General features: G+C 43.3%; 1 protein-coding gene across 1 annotated transcript in view; it reads left to right on the top strand.

The window, feature by feature from the left end:
• NHS (NHS actin remodeling regulator) overlaps positions 1 to 25,085 on the top strand; it is a 240,558-nt gene that overhangs the window by 188,109 nt on the left and 27,364 nt on the right. The gene's annotated exons all lie outside the window — the stretch shown is intronic.

Raw genomic sequence — 25,085 nt, 5'->3', positions numbered from 1 at the left:
AATCAGTACATCTCTCACTCCTATTTGATTATGTACATCCCTCTCTTCATTTTCCTACAGCAGCAATGAGGACAGGGATAAAATACAACTGTTCTCCCATTACACTGTCATGATGGCAAGAACAGACACTGAGTTTATAATGTATTTTTTAGCTAAAAGCAGAAGATGGTCAAAGCTTTTAAGAAGAGATGCTGTATCCCTCAATCAAAGGCACATGTTCACGTGCTTTCTTCGTCCCATTTTCAGTTTTGAAGGGAAATTTCAGTAGCAGACACAACTTTCAGAGACACACAGCCAAGTGCAGTAAGATTGAGAAATACAGGGTCACACGTATCCTTTCTAGGTTAATTTCTCCCTGCCTTTCCCACAACCATGTCCATCCTTGCTCCAGCTGCCACCTCCTTGGCCACCCTCTCCAGGAGAGCCAGAAGCTCCAGATGATGGCTCAGCCCTGCCACCGTGTGCTGGTGTTTTTCTGGTCAGAGCACGAATACAGCACTGCACTCACAGGGAAAATTATAATCTGTTCCTTCATAGCTGATGGATGAAGCACATGGATATGGAAGAATAAACATAGAATTTCCACAGTTGTCTCAAACTCTGTGTGCGTTGAAAGGAATTGGGGTGGTTCTCCTGGGGCAGCAGATGGCAAGCTCACTTGGGGATAATACCCATTGGATTCTTGTATTTGTGGCCACTGCTTATAGAGGTCACTAATCCTGAAGCTTGGCTGCTCCCTGGGGGTCACTAAATGCATTGGTTTGGGTTTTGGAAATCAAGCACAGTATGTGCCAAGTGTTCTAACAGGAAATTAATGTGTAGTATTTTAATATGTATTACATCTCAGATGCTTGACAAGACAGGCACATAGATGATGAATGTAATTTGTCAGTAAAATTCAGCAGATGTATCTTCAGGGTTTAACTCAATATCAAAGTGAGAAGGCAGCATTGAAAGTAAAGCAGTGAAAATTACACTCCTCAACTATTTTCCATTAAGTGATAGTAATGATTAGATAAGTAATAATGATTTGTGCCAATGCAGTCAGTACAGAGTGATAGTTCCCTAGGTTGTTATTTGGTCCTGTGGATAGAACTTGCTGTAAAATGCACATTAAATACAATGGGATTATTGCAGTTCTGCCCTGTTTCAACAGGTCAGAATAGGGCAGTTCTTGCTGGATGGTTTGCAGGCTTTTCAGATACCAGTTGAGCTAGACAATGACATGGTTACTATTTTAGGCAGTGTGTTACTTGAATGTGACTTGGATTTCTATTTGTGTTAAAAAACCTTGCGGTTGTTTCAAGCAGTTATTAGTCTGTATTGTAACAACTGTCTTTAGCTGTCTGAAATGCAGAGCCCTGGCAAGGGGAAATATAGAGTTGCCAGGCTAAAAGCAAAATACATTAAATAAAACATCAATATTTATGACACAGTCAGTAGTTCTTCTGAAATAAACAGGAAGAAAATCTTGTGAAAAAGGATCAGGAAGGCTGGAAACACTAGTGAAAAACAATAAACATAATATTGTTACAATATAAAGCTCATGTAACTCAGGGCTCAGTTCTTCTAAGAGCCTGTTACCTGGGGCTAAAAAAAGGCTTCAGACAAATTGAGTGATGCTGTTGGGCAAAAGAAGGGTCCATGAGAGGATCCTGTTCTGCAATTCTTGTTTTGCTGCTGGCACACAAATACCATGGCAGTTGAGGTGTTACATTTTTCTTCTTCCTTTTTGTCTCCATTTCTCACATTCCATAGAATCATCACAGAATAAAAGAATGGCCTAGGCTGGAATGGACCCTAAAGATCATATCATTCCAACTCCCCTTCCATGGGCAGAGACAACTTCCTCTAGACCAGGTTGCTCAAAGACACATTCAACCTGGCCTTGAACACTTCAAAATATGGAGCATCCACCACTCAGCTTCTCTGGGCAACCTGTCCCAGTGGCTCACCACCCTCACAGTATTCTAATTTGAACCCACCCTCTTTCAGCCTAAAGCCATTCCTGTCACTACATGTCCTTGGAAAAAGTGTCTCTCCCGCTTTCTTATAGGCACTGAAAGGCAGCTAGAAGATCTTTCTGGAGCCTTCTCTTTCTTCTCCAGGCTGAACAACCCCAAATCTCTCAGTCTGTCCTGATAGGAGAGGTGCTTCAGTCCTCTGATCATCTTCATGGCTTTCTATGGACCTGGCCCAGCTGCACCTTATGAAAAAGAAAGTTAATACCAGTAAGGATCTCCAGGGCTGATTGAGTTGTCACCTATGCTTGCCAAATGGTGGGGTGCTTGGCAATGCCCCTGCCAACAGTGGCCAGCTCCTCTGAAATGAAAGCAGCAGGCTAGAGCAGCCTGTTTTTAGGGTACACGCAGCCAAGTGGAGCAGGAAGGAAGACAGATGATGAAATAATGGCACTGAGATATTCCTGAGGAATATCACTGTGTTCTGCTTCCTTCTCTTGTGTCAGGTCACCAGAACTGGTACTGGGTCTTATTTTCTTCTTTCATTCCTTGAAAAGGTAAAATAGAGGGGAGGCAGAAATATTCATACTGCTCCTACTTAAAAGCTACCTTTTATGTGGTCCAAGTCAGCTTTGAAATTTAAACCTCTCTGGGATAATGAAACAGAAGATGCTGAGTTCCTACTTAGACTGATATTATTTGGCTGAGGGCTGTCTTTACTCAAGAGTAATTTGGGAAAGTGACAGACAGCCGTGACCTTGATTTACTTTGTAACATTTTGGGTTGAAATGGAAGAGTATTGAAATTTAGATTTTTTTTAAAATTTCAGGGACATCATTAAAGAGGAGAACTTTCCGTTCTTCCTTTCAGTACGCTCTGTGCTGTTAAAAATAGCAGAGGAAATAGATGTGTGACATTCATCTGCTGACTCCTTCATGTCTGCTACCAGACTTGATTACATTTAAAGACTGGTCAGAGCATGAAAGTAGTCCAGGACTCTCAGTTTACCTCTGAAGGATTCTCAAAATGGGAAACACCCATTTATATAATAAATGCATTTGTTAAACTGTGCTTGTGGGAGGCATAGTACTAGAGGAAAGAAGATAGTGGAATTCCGAAACAAGGGGTATTTGCTAAGGCAAGTGGAGAATTCGTGTAATATGGAACATATTCTGCCCCATTTGCTTTGGAGGTACCCCAAGGTACACTGAAATGCGTATATTAGGGCACTAGTGCTACTTGAAGATCATTTATTTGAGCACTGATCTTCAACTCAGTCACCCAAAAACTTGAAACAATCTGCATTCACCAAATAAAACAGTTAGTTTTACTAACTGCCGGGGAAATGATGGGAGAGGTGGGCAAGTTTCTTTTCTTTCTGACTGAAAGGATTTCTGCCTCTTTGAGAGTTCTGAGAGCTCTGTATGAAGTTCCAACCCTAATTTATTTCTGTTGGGATCTTTCCACCACCCAATCCCACACTTTGTTTACCTGTTCTTTCTTACAGGAATGAGTTTGTTTGCTTTCCTGCAAAAACATCTCACAACTAGGAATGAGCATGAAACTTGTTGGGTCTGGGAGCTGTTATAACCAGCCAGCAGTCTGCCAGTGTTGTAGATTAAAATGTCTGTAGATTAAAACAATGCCATTGCTTAGGAGAACCAAAGTAAAATGAGAAGGCTGTGTTCAAAGGTTTCATCAGGAAATAAAGTCCATAGGCATTTGAGCTCCAAAGTGCTGACCCATGAGAAGCAGATTTAGGAAGAGAAAACAAAAACACTAAATAAATTGTCACATTAACCAAAGAAAACTAGGAAGAACTTCATGTGGATTTGAAGACTTGTCCTTTACTCTCTGAAATGTTTTTTGCCTTTCAGAAAATCCAGAGGACACTCTTCCCTTTCCCAGGGCAAGGGGACCACCACTGGCACAGAGCCAGTCAGCCAGTAGATTCCCAGTGAAAATTTTACCTGACTGTCCTAAATGGGAGGGGCACTGATTTGTTTTTTAAATTACTTTGTTCATTTTAAATTTTTAGGTATATAATTATATAGAACATAATCAAATTATTCTGGCAAATTTGGGGAGGGAACTCAAAAATTATGGGGATTGGATGCAGGGGACAGACAACAGCAGGCTCACACTTTTTTTCTTAAGAAACTGGGTTAAACACTTACTTCATTTAGAAATTAAATATAAATGTGGTGAATTGGCACACTTTCTTCTTCTTTGTCTTTTATCTAGCATATGATGTATAATCAATGTTTCTCCAGAGATGTTATTGATGCTGATAACGTGTATGTAGGATCCCCCTTTGCTAAAGACTGTGATATCCCTACCAAAGCAGATAGAAAACTGAGAAATGAGTGATGGCAGAGGACAGAGTCTTTTGTATTTATCTGGATGTTCACACTGGCAGGGCTCCCGAGATGTCCCACATCCTTATGCACCACAGTCATTGCTCCTCAGTGTTGGGCTCACACTGCCTGTGCCAGAGACCTCTTCCTGCTACAAGCCTGGAGAGGATGAGTGCAGTCTGGTAAGGCTGTGATGCGGAGAAGAGGACCTGCAGAGATATTTGCAAAAAGATGGAGTGGGACACTGTAGTGGAAATCCTACCTTTCATGAGTGTGTAATGTTGTTCTGTCCCAGTTGACAGGAGATGTCAGGTTTTTAATTCTGGCTCGTTCAGAAAGGCTCTGGAGTTTGATAAAAATGTGTTATCAGCCCACATGCAAAACACAGGTCTGAAAAAAATGGGGAGAGAGTTATGAATAAACTCTGAAGGCAGGGTTTTTACTGACTTCCTTCAAATTCCCACTGACCCCCTGTCTCTAGCACAGATTTTCTCTGGGACCTGATGCACCAGCATGTTTCTAATTCAGAGGGCTGATGGGGGTTTCATTGTTGAAAGACCTTTCCAGTCCCCCTCCATGTGAGACATTTTTAGCTTACAAAGCAGTACTGTTACATGACTTGTGTGACATACCATTACCCCTTTTAGAGGAGGTTGCATAAGTTTTGTAAGGCTTGTGTCAGGTACTCACCTGCAATCAGCACTGCAGCGAGGGCTACACTCGTGTGCAGGCTGTGTGGGCAGGTAGCACAAAAGCCAGTCAGAGCACATTTGCTAATGCAGACGTATAATAAGATCATAGAATCATTTCAGTTGGAAAGGACCTCTATGATCAGGGAGTTCAGCCATTAACCTTACACTGCCAGGTCCACCACAAAACCATGTCCCTAAGTGCCACATCTGCACATCTTTTAAATTACTCATCCTTTTACTTGTGCAGTATTTGATACGTCTGCAGCTTTGCTGGAAGCGGGGAGAGATCCAGAATGCAAGTCTGTGTTTATATCTTCATGTAGCTCTGTGTCTATATAACAGGTACACGGAGGCGTATGTTATACATATGCATGTGCACACGGGCTCCTCTCTCCTGGCACTGCCGTGGCTGCCGCTGCTGGCTGCTGCTGCCAGCATGGGAGCACGCAGGGAAGGAAGGCTGCCGGTCCCGGGAGCCGCCATCCCTTCCGCGCCCCAGCGGCAGTGGAGGGGCTCATCCCAGCCACCCGGTACCCGCTGGCTGCCCCGGGCGTGGGCAGGCTCAGCACACTCCCCTGCGCTCTTCCGGCAGAGAAAATGCAGGTAAGGGGAAATTGCCCTTGGCAACCAACAGGCCCTGCTCTGCGGCTGGCCGGGAGCTGCTGGCTCCTGCAGCCGCCAGTCAGGGGTGACCGTGTTTTCCAAAGGCCCCCCTCAGTGATGCTTAGAAGGATGAGGAGAGCGGAGGAGTATTGGGAGCGTGTGCGCTGGGTGCTCGCAGCCTGGCTGCTTTGTAGCAGACGGGAGTGCTGGCCGAGGGGTTTTGCTGCAGCATCCTTCCCAGTAGTCAGGGGGGAGCAAAGGAGCTGAGAGGTGAATGATGTGCACCAGGGGAGCGCTCCGGAGGTACCTGCTCGCCGGTGATGCCAGCGGAGCTTGCAGGGATAGAAACGAGACTGATCTCAGCCCTGCAGCTGGGTCTCCTGGTCTGCAGCAAGCGCAGGGTTATTAAATCCCGATGACACTGTGGTAGAGCAAAGTATTTTTGTAAGAAGCGACATTTGTTCAGGAGGCAGAATCACCTGGGTCCTCCAGATGACCTCGTCCCAGGTAGCTCTGCTTGGGATTCTTTTTTATTACAGAAGTAGAGTTTGGTGTCTGATGATGTCACACTCAGGAGGAGGGAAATAAAATAAGAAAAAAAAGATAGATTGCAGTCCTAATGCAAGGAGGATGCAGCAGACCACAGAGAGAGTCCTCTCCTCTAAGGAAGATGAGGTGAAAGGCAGAGCCCATTGGAGGGTCTCTCTCTCCATTCCACTTCAAAGAGTAAGACTGTCTGCCTTCTGTAAACGGAGCTGGTTGTGTAATGCATTATACATTGCAAGGTTAGACCTCTTCTGATTTCTTAATGGAAAGGCTATTTTATTTCTCAAGTGGGTGCCAGTGGGGATGCTGGGAAAGTGCAGAGACGCATCCTCTGTCCCACACTGACACCGATGCACACAGTCAACTGCATCGGGAACTTATGGAAGAGGAGTGAGGACCAAATCTGGAACCAATGCAGGGGGAGAGGAGCAGCCTCAGCTTTTTTAGCAAGTGAATGGGGAGGGGGAGGAGGGTAGTATGAGCAGTGATGTCATTTTTAACTGGTTCCTCGCAGAGCTGGGGAGTGAAGTTAAAGGAAAAACCTGCAGTCTCAGAATGGCTCTCAGCCTTGACTGGAGACTCTAAATGACTGAGGGTCCCCACAATGGTAATTAATTTTCTTTCCTATGCAGAACTGTTCTGTTATTTTGGGTCAAGCAGAGGGCATTTATTTTCTCTCTCTCTCTCTCTCTCTCTCTCTCTCTCTCTCTCTGTATGTTTTGAGGGTTTGACTTTCGCTGTTGCCTCTGGCTTTGTAAATACCTTGCAGGTTATTTGAAGTTTTTCCTGGGTAGTTTGAGAATTTTTTGGTGATGTGAGAATCCATGTCATTATAGGAGAGTTTAGCATGCAGTGTTTCTGCTACTCATCAGAAGGGAAGATGCAGAGGTTGCCAAGCACATAGCATTCAGCACAGGAAATGTACTTTTAAAATCACAGGTGGAAAGAAAGGGACTTGACTGGCATTTGTTGTTGTAATGGAGGGCATTAATGTTGCTTATAGGAGGCAGAAAGACTTCTGGTCAACTATCTAGACAGAAATGGATTTTGCTTGGGTGGTAACTTCTATGCTTTTGATTGGCAGGTTTTTATTATGAGCATTTTAATTCTAGTGGCACTGAATGGAAAATGTCAACATAAAAGATTCTGGCTATGTGAGACAGTGTATGTATGTATAGTTCTTCATGGCATGCATTAACCACTTGTGTGCTGCTCCCTCCACTGCATTTGCCCTGTTGCTGTCTTCCATAGAAATCAGTGATTTCTTCATAGAAATCAGGCTGTGCTGTGGACAGAGGGTTATTTTGTCTCTGGTTCCTGGGATCAGCAGAAGCAGTCAAGCCATTTTTAGATAAATAAGTTTGTTAAGACAGGTCCCTCCAGGGTAAAGTGTCTCAGCCCAAACTGCAGGCAGTGAAAAGCATCTCCATTTTTTATTTCCAAGTATTCAGCTACTGGTATCACTGGTACAGTTTGGGTTTGTGGTTGTTGTGATGATGCTTGGTTCAAAGGCAGAGGGTGTAATGCCAAAAGTCCATTTGTCTATGGAAGGCTTGTCACATTCCTCTCTGGGATTCCATTTCCCAGTGGTGAGACTTGTTTGTCTTTTCACCCAGAAGAACACTCAAGACAGCTGAGGAAGCCAGACTGCAGTTTTGCTTATTAGGAACTTGGGATGTTCATGTGATAGCCACAGACCTCCTGCTGTAGTCTGTCATGACAACTGTGAGCTCAAAGATGGGAGATCTGGGCTCAAGAATGAAAGAGGCAGGAAAGAAATAAGAGCACTGTGATTCTTTCTGAATATGAAATGTTCCTTCGGGAAGTTCCTGCTGTGCCTGAAGGCTTGAGGAATCCATTGCTGCCCTAGAGAAAGCTCTTACTGAAGAGTAGCTGGAAGAAATAAGCTTCTCTTTTAGTAGCTATTGTGAAGATGCTGGCAGCCGTCACAGGGGCCATTTTGGACTCCTCCCCCTGCAACATGCCATGGTGCAGAGGAAAAGAAAATCTGGTAACCTCTTCTGCCAGTCCTTTCAACATTAGCTTTACTGTTGGAACATGTAACTCAGAGACAAAAGCCAGGCTTTAAAAATGGCATGTTCCTCTCAGCTTGGTTTTCATTCAGAGGTATGCTTGCCTTCACTAACAGTGTTTTTGTGGGGGGCAGTGTGCCTGGCAGGTGGAGGGAATGGTTAACAGGCTGTACTGAGCTAGTCACCATGGCACATGGAAGCTTTCCATTTCCCTAGTGCCAGGCTGAATCTGCTGCTGTGGATAGGCAACTTCATTTTCCTGTGATTTTAGCATGTCACCCTTCACCAGAAGGAAATAAATTCATTTTTTTTTTTAAAGGAGAGCAAAGAACAGTGCATCCAGAATAAGCAGCGATTCATCATCCTCCTTTGGGGGCTTAGGCATTCTCACTTCCCTCACTGCCTGGTATGAAAACTAGTTCTGGATTTTGGGCCAGGGCACTAATTCTGGCATTTTTGTCTCAGCTCAGTTCATCTGAGGTGAGAAGTTGCAAATTTATGGCACTAGAGATGGAGTCTGATATCCAAAGAAGAGGGGAGCTGCATGTGACTGCAGCCAGCATGCCCGCTTCTGCAGCCTTCCCCCTTAGGAGCCAGCTGACTTTGCAGCAGGGAAGGTTAGCAAGACCTTTCCAAGCACAAAGAGGAATAAAGCACTGGGACAGGCTCCTATGGAGCTTATAGGATGCCCTTCTTTTAGGGTTTTTAAGAATAATAAAATTGGGGTGAACTAAAAATACTTAGTCCACTTTAGAGTAGTGGAATTACACTTGGCTCTGCATTTTGGCATTTTTAAGATAGATTTGGTCACACGTCATTCAAAATTCACTATAGGAAACATTTTCTGTATCAGGAGGTGAGTACCTCATTTACTGTTAATTTTAGCTGTGTTTCAGAGTTGGAAAAGTCACAGACCAGACAATTCTCACATGGTTCCTTCCTGCCCTCCATTTCTACTGCAGTATTAGCCCCATTGAGCTCCTTACCACCAAAGGGATGAGAATGGTTCAATGCCTCAGACCATTCAGCTGTAAAACCTTGTACTGCTACTGTCAGCAAAAGCATTACTGATGTGTCAGTGATGGACATGATAGTTAGGGAATGGGACCCAGGGCACATACATGACTGCAGAGGTTGCAGTATCTTTCTGGACTTCAGTGAGCTTTGAATTTTACCATTAGCTGGCAACTGCGTTTGCTTACATCAGGCTCTGGACAAAATCACATTTGGTTTGGAGTGGTCTCTTGGAGAGTGCTGGGGCTGTGGAGCATTAGGGAAACAGACCTCACCTGAGTGATGTAGCCGACCGCTGCTCACAAGGAAGCAGCACATTTTTCATACTGTAACTGTGACCCTGTCGCACTACAATATGAAATAACTCACACACACATAACTAAGTTGTAAAGAACAAAAGGAAGTAAAAGGAGGGAACTTTATTTCTGACCTTGCAATATATAGAATTCTAAAAGTGACAGTGGATTGGAGGAAGAAATTGCCACCTCTCCAACTACACTGGTCAAACCAACAGTCTATTACTTCTCTCCTCCCACAAAGAAGAATGCAAAACAATCATTATTTACATGAAAGTGCCTGAGAAACTCCAGTAGAAATATGTAAACAACAGAAGGCAGAGAAAACTTTTAAAAGAACTTTAAAACTTTTAAAAGAACAGGGTGATATGACCCAGTGTGGCTTTCAACCTACACTGTAACCCTTCTGCATGCTTATGTGGTGGAATTTACTTACCCTTCCAGTTGTTCTCATTTTGCATGGTATTCTCAGGGGAGGACAACATACCCTCCATGAGAATGAATTCAAGCTCACAGGTGTGTCAGAGAGGTATTTTATGGTGCATGCAATGGTGATCAAAGTTAGAGAAGCAGACAAGAAAGAGAACCAAGGCTGGGTACCCAAAGCCACCAAAGGAGGCAAGGAAATAACTTTCAGGGGATGAAATCACATCTGTCCTAGGAAAGGATCCTTCTTAGGGATGAAGAAAAAGTGCAAATAACTCTGTGTGAGTGTATTTGTGGAAAAGAAGGAAAATAAGAACTTCCCAGCCCCAAATTTAGCAATTAGTTCAATTCTGTGCGTGTGACCAAGAAACACTAAGGTCAAATATCTAATTGCATTTATGCCATTGTCATCTGAGTAATTATCTTTCCCCCCTGGCATTTCAACAGGGTAAAACTGAAGTGGGTTTGGACTGCAGTACTCTGGTAAGTCAGAAACTAGGTAACCTCCAAGGCTTGCTAGCAGGGCCATCTCCTCTCCTTTGGGCTCTCTTGGTAGTGTAGGCAGTGGTTATATTCCTCTGGGATACTTTTTTTAGGCTACTTGTTTTGGAAAACTATTTGTAACTATCCACATAATCTGGATATAACTATAAAGCAATGTGCTGTTTTCTGCCAGTAATTGAAGGAGGGGGGCAAGGCAGTGGGACAAAAGGTGAGTTCTGCACAATCTCTCCTTATTTCAGGAAGAACTGGTGTTTTCTTCCACTTTGAATAGCAGTGCTGCACATAATTTACCTCATAATGATAATAGTATATAATTCTCGTAATAGTGATAATCTTCAGAAGCAACTGCAGATTTCAAATTCTTCCCTGTTTTTAGTGGAAATTTAATTTGATGGCATCAGAAAACTGTCTTTGCATGTCCCTCCCTATTTACCCCTACATAACCTCACTGCTAGCTATCAGAGCCAAACTTTTGATAAGAAGAAAGGTGATGCACCAATGTCAGAATATGCAGATTCAGATCTCACAGTTGCACCTCATTTTTTTGTATACCTGACAATTTTTTTTTTTTTGGCACAGCACAAGCAATCAAAATTTATCATCCAAATTAAGACTGTAATTATATTTTGATAAAGATCTGGCAATTCAGTGAGAATGAAATTTAAAGTGTTGCTGGGATACAGATGACTCTGGATTATGGGGAAGCGTTTGCATGTGGAATTCTAATAAGACTAGGTTGTTCAGCATCCTTATCTAGACTTTTCCACTAGTGTCTGATAACACAGGCAATCAATTGTCTCTTTGCTATTATCTGGCAAAGTGATTAAAGATACAAGGCTGCCTTTTATGAATGAAAAGACAACATGCTTGACATGGAGTGTCACAGATGTGTCCCCCTTTTGGTACAGAGGGAAATTGAGGGAATAGAGTACTGACCATGCCCACACTATTGAGCTTGCCAAAATAAACTTTTCCTGAGCATCCCTAGGGTCTCAGGATTTTCAAGGAACCTTTGTGGGTCCAGGTGGTGCTTTCCTGGGCAGGGTGAGCTCTGCCCAAGATGGGGGCTGCTGGGAGCCTCCTTTTGCAAGGCTAGGTTGTCACTGGGGTGGGGGGTGAGAGCTGGAGGACACGTCAGGTACAGATGGGGAATATCCAAATACACTCGAGTTTGCTGTCCAGGCAAGATGGCCACAGAAGTAATGGCACCACAGAGCTGGGGGAGATGCCAAACAGCTTGATTGGGCCCACAGCTGCCAAAGGGAAGGTTCTGGCTCTCATGCAGCTACCTTCTTCTACCAGTCCAGCAGATGAGTAAAGCTCGACCTCAGCGCTGCAATTTGATGAAGGAAAAGCTGTAGCACTTTCTCTAAGTGTTAGGTCTGTATGTGACATTAATTAGTTATTATGGAAAGTTATTGCCATTCAATAATGTGGCTGCTGAGGAGGTAATATTCACTTCCTGTGCTGTGGTAGCACTCACAGACCTTGGAGAGTTTCAGCTGCAGTGCTCCTGACACCCTGCAGCGTGAGCCAGTTGATATCCCCCACCTGTATCCCAGGGTTTGTGCTGTGCAACTGGCCAGCAGCGAGGCCAGTGCAGGGTTTGTGTGACCACCTTGCTACACCCCTGCTCCAGACTGCCTGCTTCAAATACAGGCATGGTAAGGGAGGCTGCTGAGGGAAGGATCAATTTTCCCTTGCACTTAGTTTGCTTTCCCTTGCTCCACCCTACCAAAGCTCTTTTCAATATCTTACTCCAAATGCTGAGATAAGCCTGCAATAATTATTATAACCTGTCCATTATAACCTGTCCATCAGTGGTTTAGGAATTTAATTGTAGCTCATGGTTGCGTTTTTACTACAGATCAGAAAAGTTCTGTGACTGTACACTTTCTTCAATTAACTGTGAAACAGTGAGTGTGTTATATAACAATGTAAAAAAAACAAAGTTTGGTGGTATAAACTGAATTCCTGCTGAACTGAATTCTTTGCAGGTTCTGGTGACTGAATTTTATTCTCAAGATGTTCTTTCATGATCTGTAAGAAAGGGACATCAGTTTGAACGGCAAGAAGAGCAGATGTGAGGCTTGGGTTAATGAGCATTTTGGGAAGGCAGAGTACATAGGAGATGCTGCAGCTGTAATATGAGAAAAATTACTGTAATACCTTGAATAGCCTTTTAAACACAAGGTGCTTAAATTATAATCTCCTCAAATTCAACCTGCACAAACAGTAATGTGCTTTCTTTTTCCTTCCATAATGTGCATGGACATGTGATGCCAATCTCAGACAACTTCAAAACTCCAAGGTTACAGTCCAATCCAAATCTTGTGATTTTTTGTAAGCATCAAGACTTGTCAGAGCAGAGGCTCAGTCACTGGACTGGTATCACCAGCCTGGGTCTAGTAGTGCCATGGGGAAAAGGTGTTCATCCTGGAAATGTGCCTCAGGATCTCCAGTTCTGGCATGTATTGAAGGCTCAGTACTGGTTCTTTGGAGCAGTCCAGGATTGTCCTGTCTTGCATCCTAAACCTGCCTTTCATAATTTTTCACTCTTTCAATGTTAGAGAAGTCCAGCAAATACCCAAAAGGAAAGGGGTTCTCCTAAATTTGATAAAATCTTTCATCTTGAGTTGTTCTGTTTCAACATACGACTGCCCTTTTCTGCCTTGGCAGTGCCAGGTGTTTATTCATATGAGGCAAAATAAAAAAAAAAAAAAAAAAAAAAAAAGCCTGTAAGTTGTACACAACTGCATAAATGCAGCAGAAAGTGTTTAGCCTACTCAAAGGCTGGCTGATGTGTCAGTCTGGTTGACTCTATTCCCATGCTCTGAATTTGCACTGGGTTTCTACTTTCTACAATTAATGCAGTTTTTCCTCTGCATTTGCTATGGTGCTTCTTCACAACACCTACACTTACTGGCAATTTCTCAAGGATCCATCTTCTCTGCCCTGATCCTTTCAGTAAGCCTTGCTTGTTTTCCAAACGAGTCATCCTGCTCTGGGTTGGCCTTGTTGCAGTCTCTGATCCTCTCTGCAGGAAGGTGATTACATGACCTAGTCAGCTTGTGAGTCCCAGGTTGTTTCTGGTGCCAGCATCACAGTGAAGTCTCCGTGGGATTATTGGAAACTTTTCTGGAGTCAGGCACAGCCCTGGCTTGATCTTCTGGCAGCCGTTTAAACAGAGGCACTATGCTGTTGGTGGTACCTCCAAGACATGTAATAAAATTTATTTATATTATGAATATTTATTTATATTATGAATTGTGGTCTGTGGGCTATCAGAATAGAATTTGGCAAACAAAGCAACCCTGAAGAGCTTGGGACCCCATTAAAAGGGTTTCAGCTTTGCTGGGTGGAAATTTGTACTTCCTGGGAAGATGTATTTACTCTGTAGGTCAAGTGGGGAAGCTCAAGGGGAGGAAACTGCAGTCAATGAAGCTAAGAGTATAAACTGTAGTGCCCCACTCTTTAAAATTCCTTTCATGTGGTCTGAATCTAAAAGCTTGTGTTCCCATAACAAGTCTGAATGAACATACTGAAGCTGATTTTCTTCACAAGTAATTTCTGCTTGTGCAAAGGTATGGGACAAAGCTCTGAAAAGAGTGTGATCTTTAGCCAGTGAAACTGTGCCAGCCAAAGCCATTGCTACCATTTATCAGCATCATGTACTTTTTGAAGAATATGGAGGTGCAAAGAGTAGACTGACTGCTAAAATGCAGTTCTGTCAGCATGGCTGCAGCTGCTTTGCCAGTATAATGTGCTGTATAAAAACAGAGGTCATTTTGTTGCATTAAAATCTGAAGAACTTTGACAGTTTGAATCTGGGAATGTCCGCAGATAACACAGCTGGAGTTAGCTAGACTATTAATTACTTCCAGAGTCACTGCCTCATATGCACAACACACTGGCTTGTATTGGTTCGTGACCTCCCAGCACAGTACTGCAGAGGTCCTGCATGCAGTGAGTTGTCAGACTGGGAGATACTATGAATTTGAAGCTTACGTATAAAATTAGCAGTGTTTGTCATGGTGGTAGAATAGAATAGAATAGAATAGAATAGAATAGAATAGAATAGAATAGAATAGAATAGAATAGAATAGAATATTTACAATTGATAGGAGCCTACTACCATGATCATCTAGGCCAAGTGGAAGATTGCTAGTATGAAATGCAGAATGAAAGTCTGGTCATCACCAGCTGTAATCTTAAAACCAGTGCCATGTAGGTACCTGGCTAGAAATGTTAGGTACTGCTGAGATCTGTATCCGATGGACAGCTAGCCCCAAGTCTCCCTGGTTTCATGTTAATGGAGGATTAATTATCTGATTATTTCAGCCCCCATCAGCATGGCTGGGCATGATGACAGCTGAAAGGCTGGAAAAGAGCTGTAGTTCAATGGGGCTTCAGCTCATGACAGGGGCTCTGGGGTGAGTATGGAGTTGGCTGGAGGAAGAGACATTTTTCTCCTGTTGGGATGAATGAATCAACACAAACTCCGCAGTGACAATGCTGTTGCAAAGTTGTGCTTTCTGTGGTAGGCAACAAATTAATGTCATTTTGCCCTCAAAATAAAGAGTTTCTGAATACCAAAATTGCCCTGGGGATTATATGAATAAGCTCAGCTTCAGGCATGTATCTATCTCAGTGGTTCATGAATGGGGTGAGAAAGGTGTTTCTGCCCACAGTCCTTTTTTGAGGCTTATTTCTGTGAGGCATGTCTGGCACTTTGGCTATCATTGGTTTCTTCTGGCTGCAGTATTTCTGGAGCAACATCACCCTACACTCACCGACTGTCCACAGAAGGGCATCAAAGGGGAAGGAAGATGAGTGTCTTTCAGCCATCCCTTTAGCAAATATTTCCCTTAGTCATAAGTTATCGTGGATGTGGCTGTAACTTCAGAACTTTCTTAGTGCCTTGGAAATTATTCCACTGTCCTCTACAATTATCTGCAAAAGAAGTTATTGTATGACCCTAAATGAGAATCTTCAAAGTTTAGATATATTCTTCTGATGGGCTGAATTTTTATTGTAGCTTCCCCATCCCAGAAGTACATATAACAGTTAGCCAAAAATAAGGAGAGTCGTACTAGCTGTGCAGAGGATGCTCTGGCCCTTGTAGAGTGAAGAACCACTGTGGTATTTGTAAAGTGTTGCTGTTGTGCAGTATTGCAAACATGGAAGAAATCAGGGTGTTAATAAATGGGATAAAGGATAACTCAGATGAAAGGCATTCAAATTAATCTTTGCCTAATGCCATTTTCTTAGCAAAGTGGCGGTTGCACTTTTTAGGTATTTTTTCTTCTGTGCTCTTGCACAGAATCCTTTTTTTTAGTGGATGCAATGAAAGTATGTTTAGTATTACAATACCCAAACTTCCAAAACTCAAAGTGTAACGAAAACCTTGCCAAGCAGACCTCACCCTCACTTACTGTGAGAAAATGTACTGCATCCCAGAGGAAATCAATACTTACTAATGTGAATAAACATGAAGATGAAATTATCAAACTGGCAAGTGAGGGAAACAATCTTGATTTATCCGAATTAGCTATATTTAAATGCAGTAGTTAAAAATCCTTGAATGATAATGACTCTGGCAGATGATCAGTGAATTCTTGTGTCCTCCCTTGCTGTGTGGGTCTGGGCTCTGGTGGGACCAGGCAACCTGGCTCTTTTTTCTATACTAACCATGGGGGGTTAATTCTGAGTAATGAACCACCTGTTTCTCAGCCAGTGCAGTGCTTTGGAGCTGCTGGTAAGTGGTAAAGGTTGGTTGTGCTGTAGGACCCCCTAGTTTTGTGGGTCCAAAACTGCAGCCTGGGCAGTACGAACCACAGCTCATCTGCAAAGGTTTGGAGCATGTCCTAGAGGGGAATAAGGACTACTTTTATCTGTAAGAGTATAACACTAAATAGATCCACCAGTGAGGGATTCTTGGACTAGCACATGAAATACAAGGCCTGTAATTGTATGTGCAAATGCTTAGTATAAAAGGGTGATTTCTGCTCTTAAGACACACAAGTAGAAAGACCACAGAAAAGGCTAGGAGGTCCCTGGCAGGACAAGAGATGGCTGTTGAAGGCCAGGAGGTAACTTGCACCAGGCCCAGAGCAGGGTTGTGCCAGCATATCCACCTATCAGGACAAACTCCATCCACAAACTACAGCAGCCCAGGCAACCACGATTGAAAATGCTGTCTCAGTTTTTAGCTTTTCCCTGCATACCAACACTTCTATTTTCTCCTTTTTTCTTTTTCCTTTTTTTTTTTTAAGCTCAGCAGCAGAGGTAAGACCTTGTTTTGGTATTCTCTGTGACACCCTTATGATACTTTAGATGCTACATAGAAATAAGCAGATGGCAGGGAACTGATCTGTATTTGTATATAAAATGTCTCTGACTTTATGAACAAGATCCATTTTATAAAAAGAAAAGTTGGCTGGGGTGGCTCCCCCTCCGCCCGTGCTGGCAGATGCTACCGGAGTTGAAAGGATGTGAGGAGCAATTGCCACCTCCCCCCTCCACACATCCTGCCAGATCAGGGCTGTGCTGTATCCGTGGGTGTCGTCTGCCTTTCACTGTTCAGCATGTACAGCATCTCAGCCTCTAGAGCAGTCTGGCACCTCTTCCAGCACTTCCTTTTTTTAACACCACTTGGAAAAATCCATACAGAAAGAAGAGGGGCAGAGAAGAGAAGGCAGTGAAATGGGAGAGGGGTAATTATGGCTAGACCTGATGTCCTGGCATAGCTGGAGGGTCCAGAGAAGACAGGCAGATCCATGACTCAGGAAGGACAGAGTAAGGACAGCAAAATTGCACACTTGGCCCAGCCTATAGTGTCACATTTATGAGTGTGTTTATCTCTTCCTTCATAAAAAGGAATATATTGTGTTCAGCTCCTCAGGCAATGCTTTACCTTTTCAGTTAAAACTTACTTTATGCCTTGGTAGGTTGCCTGTCTGTGACCCAATTTTATATTTTACTTTGTTATTAAATATTTTCAACAACTAAATGTGAGAACCCATCAACAGCTTTGCAGACTCATATTTGTTTCCAAGTAGGCAGCCCTGCTACCCCATAAAGGTGATGTCTCCCTTTGGTGCCTGGTGGTGACAGAACATGTCAGCTCCTCACAGTCAATCTTCTCATGGTCCTTCCACAGTGAACAGAGGGGGACAGGAGCTGCTAGAGGATTCTTCAGATCTCTCTGAGGCTAATTTGTACTTAAAATCAGTGAGGAGTCTATCTGTTAGCTAAAGAAATTCTCCAGGGAGACAAATCTCCCCTGAGGAAAGTAACTTTTGTGATTACTTTCCGTTGTCTGCTTCTTTATGTTTGGAAATACTGTCAACTTTGCTCATTGTGAATAAATCTTTGTGTCCCTGGAGTGCCCTCTGCCCTGATTCACCATTCCACTTGATACATGATACATTAAGGTCAAACACTGTTTGCTACTCAGTGACCCCACTTTTAACTTATACTTTCTGCATGATAACTTTAATGACAATTCTCCTTTCTCCCAATGCCCTTCTCCCTGCTCTCCTTTGTTCCTTGCTTATTCCTTTCCTGAAAGTATTTCCTAGCTAAATTTCTTTTCCTGTGGGTTTTTCATTTCAAGAAGCTTATTTCCTGCAGATTAGTTTTATTTAATTTTTATCACTGCTTACAGCTGAGAGTTTGAAGACTTCCTGCCCAGTGTTGCTGTTAGTGCAGTCATTCCATGGTGGTATTTGATAGTTGCCAGTAGGTGCTGACACCTGATATTTCTGCTCTGATTTTCACTGGATGCAATGAAATGTGGCCATTTCAGCCATGCCTTCTAGTTTTCTTCTTTGTTTGCAGGGGTTGGTACATGGTCATAATAAAATGTCTGCCCACACTTAAAAGGTAATAATTTTACAGGAGCATTAAGGGAGCAGTTGTTTGCCACTCTGTGTATTTGTTGTGCTAAAGCCAACGTGTTGAAAGCTGCCCTGTACTGGGTCGGATGCATACACAAAAGCAGAGGAGTTACAAATGTGCAAGAATTAGCTGTTTGCAGCTATGTTCTGGATGACAGCTCTCACCAGAGTGTGGTCCACACCCCTGTAGCCTCTGACAAACCCTGAAGCTCTTCAGCAGATGTGGCTTTTCAGAAACCCTGTCAGAACTCAGTTAGGTTTTGTGCATGAATATGTGACTTAATAGTATAAATGTGAGTACAAACAATAGGATATGGTTTGGGCTCATAAAGCCATATTAGCCATAACAATGAAGCTTAGCCTATGTTATGATCTTTATTAACACCCTATGATGCTTTAAAATAAGTAAACACTTTAAAATTTTTTTTAGCTTAAATGTTGTCATGCTGCATTTTATGTACTAGTTGCCGTTGGCTGTGATGTCTCACTTCGAAGTGGGAGTTAGTGGTTCAGCATGAGCTGTAGGGGCTCCCCAGCTGGCATGGTTACAGGTTTGCACCTCTGCAGGGACATGCAAAGGGATACAGCTACCAATGCTCACCTCCTTCTAAAATTTGCAAGCTGGCTTTTGCCATTTGAGGCTTGTGGACCATTTGAGGTAAGCAAGGGCTTGAAATACAGTAGAAAAAACAGTGCAAGTCTGCAGAAAAAAATTTAGTGCCTAAGGTGAGTAAGATGAGAACATGCTATTCAAATAATAACAACAGTGGGAAAATAATTTATCTTGACCTAAGTTATTCATCCTGCAGTCTAGATATACAACATCACTGACGGAGTTTCCAAATGTTGTCTGGATGGGTTTCTTTAAAAAGTGATCCAGTGTATCTTGGTGTCTTTGCATAGAAAGTCTTTTTGTCTGTGTATAGAAAGTACTGTAAGTAATACAGGCCATTCCATATATTGTAAGACATGCAAGCTTTATGGATTAAGGCTAATTTCAAACCCAAAAGGCCTGTCGGGGAGAGGCTGCAATTCCTGGGTAAGAGCTGGAGCTCTGGCAGCAAGGGCTGTGGGAACATGTGCTTGGCATCACAGGGTGGGTGGAAGGAACTCACAAGAATTCTAAGGTTGCCTAAATCCTAATCAAGTTTTTTCATTAAAAACAGTTCCCTTGAGAAAGTATAGAAGTGAAATCCTAATTTTCAGGCAGCTCTCCTTCCCCTTACCAAACAAAAGGACTGTGTTCCCTATTGTTTCAGCAAATGAAACTCTGCAATTCAGCTGGCCTTGTTCTCAGTGTGCTTCTCTGAACTCTTACAGCCCAGTTTGCTGTAATGTTTAACATAAGTGTCCTGTCAGAAGTGCGACTAGGGAAGGACAGTGTGGAAAGGGAACCCTTCTCCTGGCCCAGAGCAATCTGCTCTAAAGAAAGGTGTTCCTGCCCATGGAAGGAAGCTGGAACTAGGTGATCTCTAAGGTCACTTACAGCCCACTCCAATCTGTGGTTCTGTGATCTGTGGGCTGATTCAGATGGTTGTCTAAAACTGGGCTTCAAGTAAACAGCTTGGGAGGCCAGAGCTAGATCTAAGGAGGCTGGTAGTGGGGGACTTGGATATTTACTGAGACTGGGGAAGAGTTGTACTGAAAGAACCCAGAGCTACACCATGAACTGGTTGTATCTGTAACTGCACCCCTGTGCCAGCCAGCTCTGGGCCACCATCAGGGTGGCTCCAGAGAGACCTTATGGAGGAGTGTGTGGGACTTTTTGTTGATTGTCTCAAGAAACACACTGCTTTACCATTCTGGGGAAGAAGCTGAGATAGGGATAGAGAGACAGAGCCAGGTCTCTCAATCCCTCTGCAGAACAGACTTATGGAGCTACAGGAGCAGCAAGAATATTTCTCCAGAGGAAGAAATAAAGTAGTTGCTTTTGGTCCCCCTGAGATGCTTGACTGTTTGTCTACCCCTGAAGGGCTGTGAGTAATTTGAAGGGATATGCTGTAATAGTATTTACCTACATAGCATTGCATAGTATTTACTAAATAGAATTGGAAGAAACTGTTGCTACTTACCTCGACTTGCAGTTAAGTGGCATCCAAGGCATCCAGCCAAGCACACTGAAAAGACTGATGGGAAGGAAGAAGTGTGAAATATGAGCCACCATCTCTACTCCTAACACATGGCTTGTAGCTCCTGACTCTTGGGGGTTTGATTCCTCAACCTACAGGCAGTGCCAGTGGAAGGGAAGAGGGACCCAGCTCATTAATTTTCTCTGCAAACCAGCATCTTTGATTCTAAATGCTGCTTCTGAGAATCAAGAGAAGGTACAGAGACTAAGTCTTAGAGCTTAGATAGAAGGTTGTAGTTTTTGAAAATTTCAAGAAAAACAGAAATGCATTTGCTGTACTTGGAATAAATTATCTGAATTTTATCTTCCAATATGGCAAGCGCAGCATATTCTTTGTTGAGTGACATCTTCCAGTGTGCTTTTTCAAGGTTCATGATGGTTTACTGATGGTCTCTAGGTTCACAAATGTGAAGAGATTGTTCATACTGTGGATGCTGATGGAAATAGGTGCTGCAATGACCAAGTCTGCTCTTCTTGAAAACAGGATGCTTAGCATAGACTCAAAAGGCTATTAATTGAAAATGACCACTTTAGGTGCAAATATTCAGACAGAAATATGCAGGGAAATTGAATGTTTTGAGTAGAAGAATAGGCAGGATACCCTAAAACTGCTACCAGAACCAGTTTGACCTACCATAAATTTGTCTATAGGATGTTTTTATCACAAGATCCTCAAAGTAAGCATTAACTACAGTAGGTAGAATAGTAAATGAATTTTGTAGAGCTTTGTTCTTGAGTGCTGGCATGTGAAATCAAGGTGACTGATCTGAGAGCAACATCACAGTGAACAGCACACTTCTCTGTGATAAAAAGGAAAGCATTATGGTGACCTACTGGAGCAACTCAGGCAAGCTTAGTAGTGATTTGGGCTGAGTCAGTATAGGAGAAAAATAGCAAAGCAGTGGGAGAGAATTGAAAAGGATATCTAAAAGCATACTTACAAAGTGTGTTATCGAGACCACACACTACACTGCTGGAGATAAGAGACTTTATCTTGCTGCATATCCAGAGTGGGAATAATGTGAAGGGTCAACACGGGAAGAAATCTGTGTTGACAAGCACTCAAAGTGCATCAAATTGAAAGAAGTGCTTTCAACTAATTAAGCATGTAGGACTGAAAGGACTCTCTTGGGATACTGATTTCAGTTATGTGCTCTGGAGTGTGTGTGTGTACACAAATACACAGACTTGTGCCTATGTGGGATGTCACATCATCCCTGCTGTAACAATCCATCCTTATCATTAGGTCCAGTAACTTTGAAATAGTTCTGGTTTGGGTTTTTCTCTAAGAATGTTTATGCCTTCACTGTTTTACTGGCTAGTTAGGTCTTTGTTTTCTCATGGAGCATGACAGCAATCTGAATTGAATATTAAATTAATATTCCTGCAGAATAATTGACCTGACTGCAGCCTTAAGCTTGCCAGGCAGGACTGCCATGTTGTCTGCCTTTTACCATTACCCTGCAGGGCACTCTTGGAGGCTGTGTAAAGCATAGACCTGAGAACAGGAATAAAAGGAAAGGAAGAAAGTGCTGGCTAGAGAAACTTCATAGGAATGGAGGCTTGAACATATAAAGTACTCTGTATTTCTAAGAGGTTATTGTCTATCCTGCAGCGACAGCTTTGAAATACTTTGAAATATGAAGTTCCATTCTGGCCACTGTAACATATTTGACAGAGTTAGGAAAAGCAGTTTAAATTATGTTCGAACACCACCAGCAGTGATTGAAAGCAGCAAAGCCAAGAATGGGATTAGCATGTGGTACTCTTCACATAAGTGCATATTGCTTAACAGCCTAATCTTCTTACATGTATAAGAACCACACGCCTCCCAGCCCTCTTGAATTATGTCTGTTGTGCCAGTCAACCAAACATCAGGTAAATGCAAAATTCAGGGATCTGCTCATGGAAATGACATCCAAATCATAAGCTCTCCAGTATTTTAATCTCTCCTGCTACCTGAATGCCAAATATGGGTTTTGCCCACTTGCCCTTTTTTCTTCTGAATAGCTGTTTTTTCCCATGTGTAGCATAATGCAAGGCAGAAAAATGCCACAGAGATGTGCTAAGAAACTATGACTGAAACATGAGAGGTTTCTCTGTATTAGCAGGAAATAAAACAATACAAAGAGCATAAAAGATTGTGGTCTTTCTCAACAGATTCTGCTGTCAGTGAGGTTTCTGCCTTTTTGCTTGAGTTTGAAAAATTTGCTAAATTGTCTCTCCATGAGTGCAGAACAGAATAAAAATTGTACTCATGCTGTTGCCCACATGTAGCTAAAGACTTAACTTGTTTTGTCATGTCTCCCCTCCTGTTTTTCTGGAGGGCAGCTGCAGCCTGCGTAGACACAGTTGCACTGGCTTTGATTTGCATGCGCAAGTGCCAGTGGCAGGGCAGATGTGGTGATCCAGGCTTCAGGTCCAGACTGGTTGCCCAAACCATCTCTTGGGGTCTGTGTCACTGGAGCTTTCCACTCACATCCATCCTGAACTCTGGTTGCACAACACAAAAACTCTTCAGAAATATTCTGGATTTCTGCCCTGATAAAAGCAATAAGAAATAATGATGCACAAGGCCATTACAAACCGTGTTTTCCAGCACAGGCTCCCGGAGAGAAGTAGCCAAGGAGCAAACCACCTAAAGTGGGTCATCAGTGACCATGGCCCTGTGACAGTGGGCACTGTGAAGACTGAAAGGGAAATGTCTGCCCTGAACAGCACCCTCACAAATGACAGAATATACCACAAAAACAGAAACAAAAGATGTGGCCAAGGATGGGGGCATCCTATCCAGACTCTGAACAAATCCCAAAGATATACTTGATTGGTGAGGAGACAAGGGGTTTGGCATGCAGTTTTCTCTTTCATTGAATTGAGCATCTCTTGTCTCACATTAGAGACATCCTTAGAAAGCTCTGTGAAGACCTGCCTCATTTCTCAATTGTCCTGGGAAAGAGAAGGACTGTCCTGCTTCCCAGGGAAGAGAAGGACTGGGAAGCACAGGCAGGGTCTTCAGCAGCCTCTGCAGTGACAAGGAACCAGAGTGCCTGTCACATTTCCCATCATCTGATGTCCCTGCCCCAGCAAAAGAGCTTTAGAAGAGAAACCCATCACTGCCAGGTGTTCCTCTGGCACTGACTTTGTGGGGAAATAACATGGCATCCTGCCCCTGCCAGGGTGACAAGGGTTTCCAAAGGCACTGGGGTATGTCGCAGTTTCTAGCAGCAGTCACTTGGTACTTTTTCTAGAGGTATGAGGGAAATTGTGTGCATACCCATGCTTGTAGGTGCAGTCACTGAAATTATGGTAAGGTTGCCATTGTTCAGCTGGGTGCTGGAAAAGCTGAAGAGCCAGTAGCCTTATTTGCAATGAACAGCAGCCCCACCAACACACTCCCTTTGCATGGGCATTTTTCAGTTGTTAATAAAGATGGGACAGGAAAGTAGCTCATCCAAATAGGTACTCGCAGTTCCTGTTGGTGGGGTTTGCCACTGGCAAATAGGGAAATGTCTGCATATATGCATGGTTGTGAGGGAACACAATAGTTGAAAACAGAGTCACTGTCCCACCTTCAGGGAGCTCCAGACTCTGGTGTCCCTGCTGGGTAAGGCTGGCACTCTCTTTGCCATCACTGGGAAGCGGCAGCTGCAGAGGGAGCTACTTTGAAAGTACTGAGCTTGTTGAAGGATGTGGGACATGAGCAGCAAAGAAGCAACTCTAGATTTTTACCAGTGTTGTAGGCTTAACCCCCCTGGGTGCTCCAGTGGTTACACGAGTACATTGGGGGAAGCGTACATTTGGGACATACAGGGCTGGCTATAAATAAAATTCACATCAGACTCAGCACTTGTCTCAATGAAACATTTATGCACTAAATTGCATGATGAAGTTGGATGTGCTGCCAGGCTGCCTAGTCTTTGAAGTAATCTGGTCTTCCTCAGAATTAATTTTCTTGCCATGTTTTGCACACAAACGCAGCAGGCAGTAACTCACTGCTGACCTGGGCAGTAGCTGAGGAAGAGGCCGATCACACTGAATTCTGCTGCTGCTGGCATAGGCCTGTTTATGCAAAGCTGGATGAAAATCCAGCTTTCTTATGACATTGACTCACACAAGAAAAAGTCACCATTTTTACATGAAATAGCTAGAAAAAATGGCATATGCTAAAATGACAGGTCAACCACCTCAATGCAGGAGAAGAAGTACTTTCTTAAGCAGAGCCTGGCTCTGGGGGCTGCTGGCCACAGCAACCTTTGGGTGCATCCTGCACCCCTGCAGCACGGTGTAAAAAGAGGCGGAATTTCACTAAGTGCACAGCCCCCAGCACCTCTGCCTCCTTGCAAAGGGCTTGGCTCATTACAGCCTCTCTTAAGCATAACTGGGCTCTGGAATAGGCTTATTCACTACTCTTATCCTTTTTAATTTTGGGTTTTGTCTTTTGGAATCTGGATACTTTAATGAGGATTCAGCAGCTGCTGGTTCAGCTTTGCCTGTGCAGAATTCAGGGCTGACAGCTCTGGGTGCTGGCCCTTAACATGTAGGCAACTTCCTTGCTTGCTGCTCCAATTCCCTCCAGGCTCCACACTTCTTCACACCTTACGACAAATTGTGTTTTCTCTCTGAA

This window comes from Vidua macroura, chromosome 2 (genome assembly GCF_024509145.1).
Source record: "Vidua macroura isolate BioBank_ID:100142 chromosome 2, ASM2450914v1, whole genome shotgun sequence".
Lineage (NCBI taxonomy): Eukaryota > Metazoa > Chordata > Aves > Passeriformes > Viduidae > Vidua > Vidua macroura.
Note: the sequence above shows the minus strand (reverse complement) of the source record. Positions and strands in the feature narration are given on the sequence as shown.